This window comes from Dipteris shenzhenensis, chromosome 33 (genome assembly GCF_047967505.1).
Source record: "Dipteris shenzhenensis isolate YYH24624 ecotype China chromosome 33, Dip_SZ_1.0, whole genome shotgun sequence".
Classification (NCBI taxonomy): domain Eukaryota; kingdom Viridiplantae; phylum Streptophyta; class Polypodiopsida; order Gleicheniales; family Dipteridaceae; genus Dipteris; species Dipteris shenzhenensis.
Window position 1 is genome coordinate 31,284,617 of NC_141628.1, and position 12,702 is coordinate 31,297,318.

Below are 12,702 nucleotides of genomic sequence, written 5' to 3' on the forward strand. Positions count from 1 at the left end.
GGCGTCGCAAACTTAGCTGGCAACACAGACTTTGATGCAAGGTTCGTGACATGTTTTGTTCAAACATGCAAGCCTAGAAAAGGATCACGAAAATGTTTAATGCATCGTGCCCCCATCTGTGGAATAGAAACAACATCCTTCAACCATACTGGAACCTATGGCAGGCTTGAAAGAGAAAGGAGATTTCCAAAAAACCCATACGCTGAACAACATACAGTGATATCCTCTTTTTTTTTTTGGTTTCTCATGTATTTCCTTCAAAGCACACTAGCTGTAAGCTACCATGCTGAAAACTCTCTTCACTCTCTGTGTAGTACAGCCCATATCTGTAGCAGCTCATCGTTCTATTCCTTTGCTGGCCACGACCTAAAGAGCCACTTGTATTGGCTGAGGCTATCTGTTGGATCTCCACGTCCCATCTAGTATATTTCTTAGTACAAATTTCCATTCTAATTTTCCATATACAGTGATATCTTTACATGTGAGGAAATCAAGGTTTTTCGGAAGCTGCCGGTTGGCCTAACTGAATGCGCCAGCCAGCAAGTTTGTTGGCATTGTCAGCATCAGCCTTGGAGATCGCGGGGTGGAAGAACTGTATAATTGTTGGTCTGCCGTTGACAGTCTCCAATATTTGCGTTGCTGTGGCGCGAATGGAGCAATATGATTGCAACAAGAGGTACTCCATGTGTCTTCAAGCTATTGTAGACATGGATATGCAGTTCCTTGATGTGTTTGCAGGATGGCCTGGGTCCTCAAACGACCAAAGGATATTTAGTAACTCGCCTTTCTATCAACTTGTTGAGCAAGGCAAATTGCTCAACGGTCTTGAGTTTGTTGATGGTGAGTTCCGCATTCGAGAGTATATCCTAGCCTCTAGGTGATGGCAAATACATGTTGCGACTTTGGTTTTTCATTCCATATAAGAACCCACAAACTGCCCACCACCATCGCTTAAACTTCAAACTCTCCTCCACCCGTATTGTTGTAGAGCATGCATTTGGGCATTTGAAGATGACATGGCAATACTTGAACAACAAAATTCTCAACCCGAAGCCCAAGTTGGTGTCAAGGTGTATTGTCGCGTGTTGCATCTTGCACAACATGCTCATAATGGTGGGAGAGCTGCCAGATGTCAAGGACACGCTTATGGTTCTGCCACCATGTCCACCACAACCACATGTCCCTCCCAGAACCATTAGTGCTCGTGCTCGTCGTCTCCATGCCTTGGCTCAGCGGGACGCCTTAGCTACCTATGTTGAGTAAATCAGTCCCTGCTCGTGCTTTGTACACTGCTCATGCTTTGTATCTCACATATGAGGGAAATGTTTGCATGGTAAGATCATGTTTTTTGTATTTCCAAAATATGGTCATTGTATTAGAAATTCTACATTCTTATTCTTCATATCAATTTACCTCTTGGGTTGAGATGGATTATGGTTTTAATGAAGGCCTATAAAGCATGTTGAGATGGATTATGGTTTTAATGAAGGCCTATAAAGCATGTTTTTGTTTTTCTCTTTACGGGAATGGGAATGGGACACTATGTAACGAGAGTTATGTATAAAAGAAACAAACAAAATTCTATATGGGGAGTAGTAGTCACGAAGGTTCTAAGATTGCGAAGGTGAAGTAGCGAAGGAGGGTGGTTACATTATGCCTAAATCCTTCCCATCATGTTTCGGGGAACATGGAAGTCCACGTTCCGACCTCTGAGGAAGTGTTCGGACTTCTCAGAATTCAGTTATGTGCCTATACCAAGTGAAGGTAAAGGATCTTGCTAGTCCATGTCTATTACTTGGTGTAAAAGCCTCCTGGGGCAGGGTTTCAGTGTAGGCATAGACGATGCATCAAATCAGTATGTTTGTAAAATTGACATGAGACTATGGCTTTTCTGGAAGAAGCAAGGCTCAAAGAGTATACACGTGGAGGGAAAGAGAATGGAAGTATTTAAGGATCTCTCTTCTTCCAAATACGTCTGTGGTCCCGCTAAGAAGGGTTTTATGTAGCCATAGTTAGTGAGTAGGAGATCATTCTGCTACTAGGCGACATGCATAAGGAGGCTTTCAAGAAAACCAGAATAGGTCCCTCGTTGATGATGGCCACATTGTTGTCAAGGAAAGAAAATCTCTTTGGAAACAAAACGTACAACACGAAGGCTCAATTTGGGGAGAGCGGACCAACTCATGACATTGCAATTGAGTGCCATATTCGGGACGTCAAGGAGCCAAGGTTGTGCGTAAGAGTGGACAAACAGGCTGTGATACAAGTTCATCATCTCATGTGGAAATTTCGTGGTAATCAGACAATTTTAGTGGACGTGTGCTAGAAATGGGCATGCGGTTTTCATGTTTCAGACCCCTGTGTTGCAAATGAGAAGCTGTGATTGAGGGAGGTGGGTGTGCCTCCTGTTTCACAATGGGCTGCTACGCATAGCTTTACAAATAGAGACAGTAAACAGTGGCTAACAAAGAATGCATCATTGGTTGATTATTGAATTAGTCATCTTTCGGCCATCACAAATATGTTGTCTATGGAAGTGGTACATCTCACATACCTTTGGTGCTTTCTTGTTCATTATATGATAGCGAATACGCTGTCCTGTGTATGACCCATACTTGGCATGCTGATCAAGCCTTTATTTTGGGTCCAACTGTTACTTAGAGCATGTACATTGGTGTCCTTCAATATTGGCTTGAATTGAATAGCATATCTACAGCTTAGTGAAGACCTACTTCTCATTTAAATGTAAAGTTACAACCTCACAAGTGGCAGGCTCCCCTTGCTTGGAATAGTTGGCTTTCTATTCGATCAGTCTAAGTGCCTTGAAGAGAAGCAACTGGTATTATAAAAGTATCCTGCATTTTTGTTTACCCTAATTGAACAAGATTCCCATCCTCTCATATGCCTCCCCATCTCCCAACATATCCCCTTCCTCTATCTTCCTACATATCCCCACATCACCCACATTCAACCCATTCCTTTATCTCTATCCCTCATGCTCACCCCCTCCTCTCATATTCCTCATGTTGCGTCCCTCATATGCCTCCCTATCCTCTCATATGCCTCCCCATCCCCTCATATGCCTTTCATATCCCTCCCCATCCTCTCATATGCCTCCCCATCTCCCTACATATCCCCTTCCTCTATCTCCCTACATATCCCTTCCTATATCCTGTTATGCTCTAGCCGAGATAGCATGACCTCGAAAAGATCGGTGGGCATTTTCTCTTAGATGACCGACTTTTGTAATATTTAATGTGCGTAAATAAAATGGTCAAGAGAAGTAACTGCCAAGGTCCTAGGTGAGGGTGTAATGGCATTGACTAGGTGGTTCTGAGTGCTAAGGCCTAGGTGCACCTAAATGTGTAATAATGCCAAGGGGCAAATGGTTTAATTGTGCCCCAAGAGAGGGGTAAATGGTGTACCAAGTAAAAGGGCTAAAATGAGGACATGTGGCAAAGGGAACCATCTAGGGAGTTGTGGGTTTTGTGGATATGCATGAGAAGTAGAAAATGACGTATTAGTTGAAATTGTGATCCACGAGAGCAAGGCTGGGTTGAATAACGATATGCCATCGCCCGTGATAGAAAAAATTGAGATAAGAGAATTAGCTAAGGTTCGTTTCATTTTCTCAGAGATTAGTACCTGTGTTGTTAAGTGTGTCTGTTACTAAGTTAGTAAGCGTTGCACCTGATAACATCCTTTCAAAGCCCGCAGCAACGGGGTATACGGTTTTCGATGAGCCCGAGTTGATTAAAATGAAAGGGAAGTAGCCAATTATGATGTGATTGTGTTGTTTGACTCAGCGTCAACACACAATGTAATCAACTCGAAGCTTATTAAGAGGCTCAAGTTGAAAACTAGTCCGTCTAACTATGCTTATACCGTCAGGATGGCGGACGGAAGTTCAACTGAAGTATGGGACCAAAGGGTTACCCAGTTGGATCTTCGAATTCAGGACTATGTTGAGAAGCTGGACTTTGAATTGACCAGACTTGCTCACGCCGATATAGCCTTAGGCATGGCTTGGCATTTTTGGAAGAATCTAGCCATTGATTGGAAAAAGCATATTTACCAGTTCAAGATGAACGGGGTAGAATATGTTTTGCGAGGTGAAAAGGATTTACCTCGAGAACCATTGATTTCAGCCATGGAAATTCAGAGGACTCCAAAAGAGTTTATGTGCTTGTGTATAGCATCAGTAGAGTCGATTGATGATGCATCGACTAGCACTGAGGCTCCCCAAGATGGGAAGATGGCCGAGTTGGCTAAAGAAGTATCAGAGAAGTTCTTTGAATGTTTTAGGGATGAACTACCTTACGGGTTACCTCCAGAGCGGAATGTTCAGCATAAAATTGAACTGATTTTGGGGGTAGAACCTGTAAATAGACCTCCCTATAGAATGAGTTTTACTGAAGAGGCGGAGGTGCATAGACAACTAGAAGAATACCTCAAGTTGGGGCAGATTCAACCAAGTTTCTCACCTTTTGCTTCGCCAGTGATATTAAAGAAGAATTTAAAGGATGATACGTTTCGCCTCTGTATAGATTACAGAGCATTGAATAATATTACTGTTAAGCACAGGTATCCGATGGCTCGAATTGATGATTTGCTAGATGCATTACATGGAGCCGTGATTTTCAGCAAGATAGATCTTAAGTGTGGCTACCATCAGATCCGGATTAGAGTCAAGGATATGCATAAAACCGCTTTTAGAAGCAGGTTTGGTCATTATGAGTTTTCTGTAATGCCATTTGGACTTACCAATGCTCCAGCGACATTCGTCATGCTTATGAATGATTTACTACGTCCGTATATCGGAAAGTTTATAGTACATTTTATTGACGATATTCTAGTGTTCAGTAAAAGTATTACTGAGCATCGTGAACACTTGAGAATAGTGTTCAGTACTTTGAAGAGAGCCAGTCTTTATGTAAATAAAAAGAAAACTATACTGTGTATGGTTAGGCTTGAATATTTAGGGTTCATAATTACTCCACAGGGGGTGGAAATGGATCCGAAGAAAGTGGCTGCGATACTAACTTGGCCAATCCCTCAGAGTCTGACCGCGTTGCGATCATTCTTGGGATTTGTCTAGTTTTATAGAAGGCATATCAAAGGATCTTTCGAAATAGTGTCGCCATTGACTGATCTGACCTCAGATAAAGTACCTTTTATATGGGGACAGAATCAACAAGAAAGTTTTAAGACCATAAAACAAGCTGTAGTCGCAGGACCGGTGTTAAAAATAGTTGATCCCCAGAAACTATTGTTCCTAGAAACCGATGCAAGTGGCATTGCGGTAGGAGCGGTTCTGCTTCAAGAGGGAAGGCCAATAGCCTTTGAAAGCAAGAAGCTTTCTCCCTCTCAAAGGAATTGGCCAATTCATGAATTGGAGTTGTATGCGGTTATCCATGCTTTGAAAACATGGAGGCATTATTTGTATGGTTCAGAGTTTTATGTGGATGTGGATCATGATACTCTGAAACATTTTTGTAAACAGCCTGACTTGAGGGGCCGCCAAGCTAGGTGGGCAGAGCCCATGCAGGAGTTTAATTTAACGATTCGGTACTGAAGAGGAAAAGATAATAAGGTTGCTGATGCGTTGTCTCGCATTATGCAGAATATGAGTTTCACGGTATTAGAGAGTGCTCTAATGACCGAGATCAGAGAAACTCAAAAGGTGGACGAGTTTGTCCAGAGCTTATGGCCTAAGGCTCATGTGTTAAAACCCGGGGAAAATGAAAAGGATGACCTGGCATCCAGAAAAGGCCAAAAATATGCAAGATATACCATAAGGGATGGTATGCTAGTTAGAAATGGCAAGGTTGTAGTACCTGGTCAGAATGATCTCAGGCAGAGAGTCATTCGACAGTGCCATGATAGCCCGTGTGCAGACATCTAGGAGTCGAGAAGACATATGATGTCGTGAAGCGAGATTTCTTTTTGGTGTTTCTTGTGTCAGGTAAGCAAGGCCGAGTGGGTGAAGCCACCCGGACTTTTACAGCCCTTGGAAATACCACTAAGTAAGTGGGAGAGCATTTCCATGGACTTTATTGTAGGGCTACCTACAACACACTGAGGGTATCATTCTATCCTTGTGGTGGTTGATCGTCTAACCAAGACGGCTCACTTCATTCCAACTAGGGAGTTTGTTAGTGCCCCGCAGGTGGTGGATTTGTTTATTAGACATATATTTCGTCTGCATGGGTTGCCGAGATCCATAGTGTTGGACAGAGATGTCAGATTTACCGGTCATTTTTGGACAGCGGTATTTGAGACACTAAGGACTGAGTTGGGAATGAGTAGTGGGGATCATCCTGAGACGGATGGTCAGACGGAGAGAGTCAACCAGACTTTAGAGGATATGCTAAGGGCATATGTGTCATTGAGGCAACATACATGGGACAAGTGGTTGCCATTGTTGGAGTTTGCCTACAATGATAGAAAACATTCCTTTACAGGATTCAGTCCGTTTGAGCTGAACTATGGTTATAGACCAGCAAATCCAACTATAGTTGGAGTACCTCAGAAAGTGCCTAGTGCCGCGAACTTTGTGGTTCAGATGCGGGAGATGCTAGCACTTGCGAGAGCTAATATCTACCAGGCTATGGATAGAGCCAAGGTGTATGCGGATGAAAACCGGTCTATAAGAGTATTTAAAGAAGGAGAAAAAGTTTTTCTCAGAGTTCCTTCGCACTCAAAGTCGTCAGGAGAGTGTGCTAAGTTATCACCTCGATACTATGGGCCATGGTTAATTCTAAAAAGAATAGGCAAGGTAGCCTATAAATTAGAATTACTACTGGGGTGTAAGGTGCACCCAGTGTTTCATGTTTCTCGTTTTAAAAAAATTTTGCATACTGCTTTGAAAACATGGCGACATTATTTGTATGGATCAGAGTTTTATGTGGATGTTGATCATGATACTCTGAAACATTTTTGTAAACAACCTGACTTGAGAGGCCACCAAGCTAGGTGGGCAGAACTCATGCAGGAGTTTAGTTTGACGATTCGGTACCGAAGACGAAAAGATAATAAAGTTGTTGATGCGTTGTCATGCATTATGCATAACATGAGTTTCACGGTATTGGAGAGTGCTCTAATGACCGAGATTAGAGAAACTCAAAAGGTGGAGGAGTTTGTCAAGAGTCTATGGCCTAAGGCTCGTGTTAAAACCCGAGGAAAACAAAAAGGATGACCTGGCATCCAGAAAAGGCCAAACTTATGCAAGATACACCATAAGGGATGGTATGCTGAAAAGAAATGGCAAGGTAGTAGTACCTAATCAGAATGATCTCATGCAGAGAGTCATTCAACAGTGACATGATAGCCCATGTGCGGGACGTCCAGGAGTCGAGAAGACATATGATCTCGTGAAGCGATATTTCTTTTGGCCAAAGATGAAAAAGCATATTCATGAATATGTGACACATTGTTTTTGTGTCAGGTAAGTAAATGGTCTGCCTCCATCAAAAGCTACCTAGGAATCCATATACCAGTTACGAAGAGCATTCCCAGATTTCATGATCAAGGATGTTGATGTCTGAAGAGGAAAGGAATGTTACGCTCTAGCTGAGGTGGCATGAACTCAGAAAAATCAGTCGACATTTCCCTTAAGAATCTACGTTTGTAATATATTTGTTTGCGCTTCATGTAAATGATCGGGAGGGAATTAATGTCAAGGTCCTAGGTGAGGGCTGATAGCACCAGACTAGGTGGATTTAAGGCTAAGGGCCTAATGCAAGAAATGTGCCTAGGGGCAAAGGATTTCAAAGTATCCCAAGAGAGGGGTAAAAAAAAGATGCATTAGGAAAGGCCCTATAATGATGGTATGTGGCATCTAGATCCATCTAGAGAGATGGGGCTTGTTGGAGTTAGTGAGAGAATGAGAAGGGACCTTCACGTATGTTTCAGATTTTGACTTTCTCTGTGTGTACTCTCACGTTCCAGCAAGGTTGGCTGGTGGAAAGTTATGGTGCTAGCTCCCGTAATTATCAGTAGTTAGTTGAGATTCTGTAACATGATACTCGGCATACAGTGGTTTTGGGAGCATGCATCCATCCCAGATTGGCGACGGGACATGTTTACCATCGTGGACGGTCTACCTGAGCCGATCATCATCAAAGGGGACCGGGGCATTCATGGAATCCCGCTGATATCGCACCTATAGGCTCACTGAGCAATCCGCAAAGGGACCGAATGTGCGATGCTTTACATTACTCACCAAGGGGTTACACCACATGTGACTCCTCTGGCAAAGAAGATGGCAAAGCTTCTCACAGGTTATCAGGACATTATGTTACGGGATGATCTTCCACCACAGCTCCCTCCAATTCGGCTAGAGGACCACAAAATAAAACTTCTTCTAGGGTCCGACCCACCCAACAAGTTCCCCTATCAGCTTTCCAAAGCCTTGGAGGGTGAGCTGGAACAACAGCTCTCGTAGCTTTTGCGAGCAGGGTATATTCGGCACTCATCATCTCCGTTTGCTATACCTATTTTGTTTGTTCAAAAGAAAGATAAATCGGCACATTTGTGTGTTGATTATAGGGCACTTAGTCATCTGGTCGCACAGGTTTTTCACCCTTGTGATGCATTTTTATGCGCTTTCAGACTCCATTAGTCGCTCGTTTGCGAGTTGATTCTCCAGATTCTGGATCCGCGTCTGATTCATGGTCTCGTATTGGTTTTTCAAGACCCTCCATGCCTCCTCTGCTGTGGTGACATGTTGAATCAATGCCATGACCGCATCGCTCACGCTGTAGACAATAGAACACAGTGCATCTGCATCTCTTCTTATCCATGCTTGAATCTCTGTCGCAATTGGCGCTATATGTTGCCCTGCATTGGCTGGGTTTGGTCTTGCAACCGACCTCACATTTGCCCCAGTAGCTGTATCCCAGAGCTCTTATGCACTCAGGATTACCTTCATTTTGAACTTCCAGATGGGTAATTTGAGCCGTCCAACTTTTCGCTTTCACCGAATGGTGGGATACAAAGTCTTGCGGGTTGAGCCATCTCTCACAATATGTTCGCAAACAGAAACAACTACCAAATCTTCTTGCTGGAGCCTAGGCACTGATACCATGTAAGAAAACAATAAATGTCTGTGCTCAATAGATAGCAGGATCTCATATGCAAGAGAGACAAACTGGTAGTATGGAGAATCAAAAAAAATGATAAGTGTAAACTCGATACAATAGATGGCAGTGCCTCCCAGCCATGTGTTCCTATTAAGGGAGCTTCGATGGCATGCTAGAATCAGTGGAGGACGGAGGCTGTATGCTGAAGGCTCAGGGTCTCTGTAGCTTGTGTTGATTCCGAGCTTTCACAAGCTTGCTCTTATATAGCCACCACAGTGTGGTCGGTTAAGTCTAGTCGGGTGCCTGACCCACTTGGCCCAGAATGGCTGCCTAGTGGTCGGTCAAGAACTAGGCCCCCGACCACCTGTTAGGATAGTGGCACATAATAGAGCAACTCACCTATGGTTGCCATTCGGCCCAAAGCCATCCGAGATCATCTGGGGCTCCAAACAGGCCCCGCAACCCAAGAGTGGGCTGCCCTGAGAAATGCTCCATTTACCCTTAGTGCGGTCAGTCATGGGATGCCTTCCCACACTTGCATGTAGCCTAGTTGGCAGTGTACCAACTCTATCTGAAGCCGTCCAGCCATCAGGCCACACATGGCCCCCATCTGGTGTTTAAACCAGGACCTACGAATGACCTAGCTACTCAGATGCCTTCTCCTCATATGGGGGGCTCACAAGTAGAGTTAGCTGGTTATCGCGTAGTTACATGAGAGTGAAGCATTGATATCTAACAGTTATGCCATTATCCAACATCATTTTGCAAGTGTACTTACGTTGTTTATTTTACAAGTGGCAAGATTTTAGCACCTATATAACCACATGATGCTTGTTTTCAATCCTCAATATCTCTCTATCTTCTTAAGAGGATCTTATTCAATTCATCACATCATGTCACATATTATGCTTGCACTATACATGTGAAAATTATGCTGCATATTATTGACATATTGCATTGAGACACTATAATTTAGAGTCTAGCTTAATGTTGAAAGAACCACTACAAACTTTTGCATGTACAAGAAAACTTGTAATCCAACATGCCATTATTCTTATAGTATCCATATGATGCTACCTTTGATGACAATATTGACATATTGCATTGAGAAAAATATTGCTCATACAAGATTTTGGAGCCTTGAAAATATAATGATAATGGGATAACATTGACATACTGACAAGGTAGAAACAAAAGACATGATAAAACTTCAGTTTGCAAGTATTGCATGGTTGCATTTTAGAAACCCATGTTCATAATCACATGTATCATGGAAATCAAAGATAAAGCTCCATAGTAAGACAATCAATAGTGTCTAGATTTCAGAGACACAAATATGAAGTGGCAAAGGAAAGTGATAGTATGTCGGGAGCTCGAATCTCCTTCCACAGCCTCATCATCAATGATGACATATTAAACTCTTTTTCTACTCCTTCTATGTGCGACATCGAGAATTGATGACATCTCTTTTGCAGTGGCTTCTACATACATCGGAAGCAAGCTTTTTTATCAGTCAATATAATTTGATGCACAAAGATTCATAAGCTCGAACTCTTAAAACAAGAGATGTTCTCACCAGCTTGAGGGGGTCACTCCAAAACATGTAACATAGCACGTTCATGAATGGGGGTGGTAGCAAGCTAAGGGTGCCCACTTCTGTGCCACTCTGAGTAGAGTGTGACACAAGGGGGTCATCAAAATACAAAGAAATTGAGTAGATGGGCAGCAGGCATGCATACCTCAATCGAGGTATTTTTATCAATTGGATGGTAACATGTGGCAATTCCCTAGGCTCGAGAGACCTAGGTGGCATCCTAGGTGTACACAAATACCTCGATCGAGGTATTTGTGTGGCACTTTCAGGTGCACGACTTGGCACTCCACATCTTTGCTCATGTGGCACTTGATACCTCGAATGATGATGAGGTGGAGGCTAATACCCCAATCGAGGTATCTATGTGGCACTCTTGGGTGTGTGACTTGGCACTCCACACATTTGATTATGTGTCATTTGATACCTCAAATGATGATGACGTGGATCAAATACCTCGATCAATGTATCTATGTGGCACTTTCAGGTGCATGACTTGGCACCCCACATCTTTGGTCATGTGGCACTTGCTACGTCGAATGATGTGGAGGCTAATACCTCGATCGAGGTATAATCTATGTGGCACTCTTTGGTGTGTGAATTGGCACTCCACACATTTGATTATGTGGCATTTGATAACTCAAATGATGATGAGGTGGAGCAAATACCTCCATCGAGGCATCTATGTGGCACTCTCAGGTGTGTGAATTGGCACTCCACACATTTGATTATGTGGCATTTGATAACTGAAATGATGATTCTATGTGGCACAAAAGTTGGCTGACATGGCATACATGCAAGTTGGAGAGGTGACATCTAAGTGCTTGCTTGGCTTGAAGTGGCACTCTACACAAGTGATTATGTGTCAAATACCTCGAACGGAGTATTTGCGTGGCATTGGCATGGCATAGTCAAGTGAATGAAGGTCCATACTAAAATGGAGCTTAGGTTGAAAATACCTTGAATGAGGTATCTATATGTCTCCAATGTGGATGGCCAATTCATTGTTTTTATGTCCAAGAGTGATTATTATTATACCTTGAATGTGGAAAATACCTCAAATGAGGTATCTATGTGGATCCAATATGGATGGAAAATTCATTGTTTTTATTGTCCAAGAGTGGTTATTATACCTTGAATGTGGAAAATACCTTGAATGAGGTATCTATGTGGATCCAATGTGGATGGCAAATTCATTGCTTTATGTCCAAGAGTGATGACTATGTGGCTCATACCTCCAATGAAGTATCTAGGTGGACAAAAGTGTGCACATGTGGAGTCTAGAGGGCATCCTAGGTGGATCCTATATTACCTTAATTGAGGTATTGAGGTGGCTTTGGAAATGCATGTGGAGAGTGGATGCAACTTCAATTGCTTATGTGTCATGTATGGTTGCACATGTGGAGCCAAATGGCACCATGGAGGTGCCATGGGATGCCTAGAAGGCATGGGTGTGTGACCATGATGCCATTTGAATGTTGTGATGCATGGGAGTGCCACCCTAATGGATAGAATTATCCACAATCATCTACCTTGATTGAAACCTTATAATTATCCAAGGGATAGAATCAATGAGATAGAAACACACGTCCAACCTTTATAGGCCACCTAATTAACAAGTTCTTTGAGCTCTCTTAATCTCTAAACCATGTGTCCTAATAATTCTTTCTTGTTTCTCTCATTTTTAAGTGAATAATATAGCTATATAAGTAAGGCTATACCAAGATTTTGCATGAACAAAGCAATGAATACTTTTTTATGCCAATGCCTCTCTCTCTCTCTCTCTCTCTCTCTCTCTCTCTCTCTTTGAAAGAAATGTTGAGATATCAAGCTCTAGCCCCGATGTATCTCCTAGGTGACTATCATTTATGTCACTGCCCATGTTGGTTGTACTCGTGGTGTAGTTAGACTGCCACGTATATTTTGGTTTGGGTTCACATATGAACCACGTATTCTAGGGTCTCTTGTGTATGTTGTGAAGAAGCTACAATCAAGTCTCCTCCCTCTCTCCCGCATTTATTACATGGT

General features: G+C 42.8%; 1 pseudogene; it reads left to right on the top strand.

The window, feature by feature from the left end:
* Window positions 1–1,653: 1,653 nt before the first annotated feature.
* LOC147879965 (uncharacterized) lies at window positions 1,654–2,326 on the top strand (annotated as a pseudogene).
* The last annotated feature ends 10,376 nt before the right edge of the window (window positions 2,327–12,702 follow it).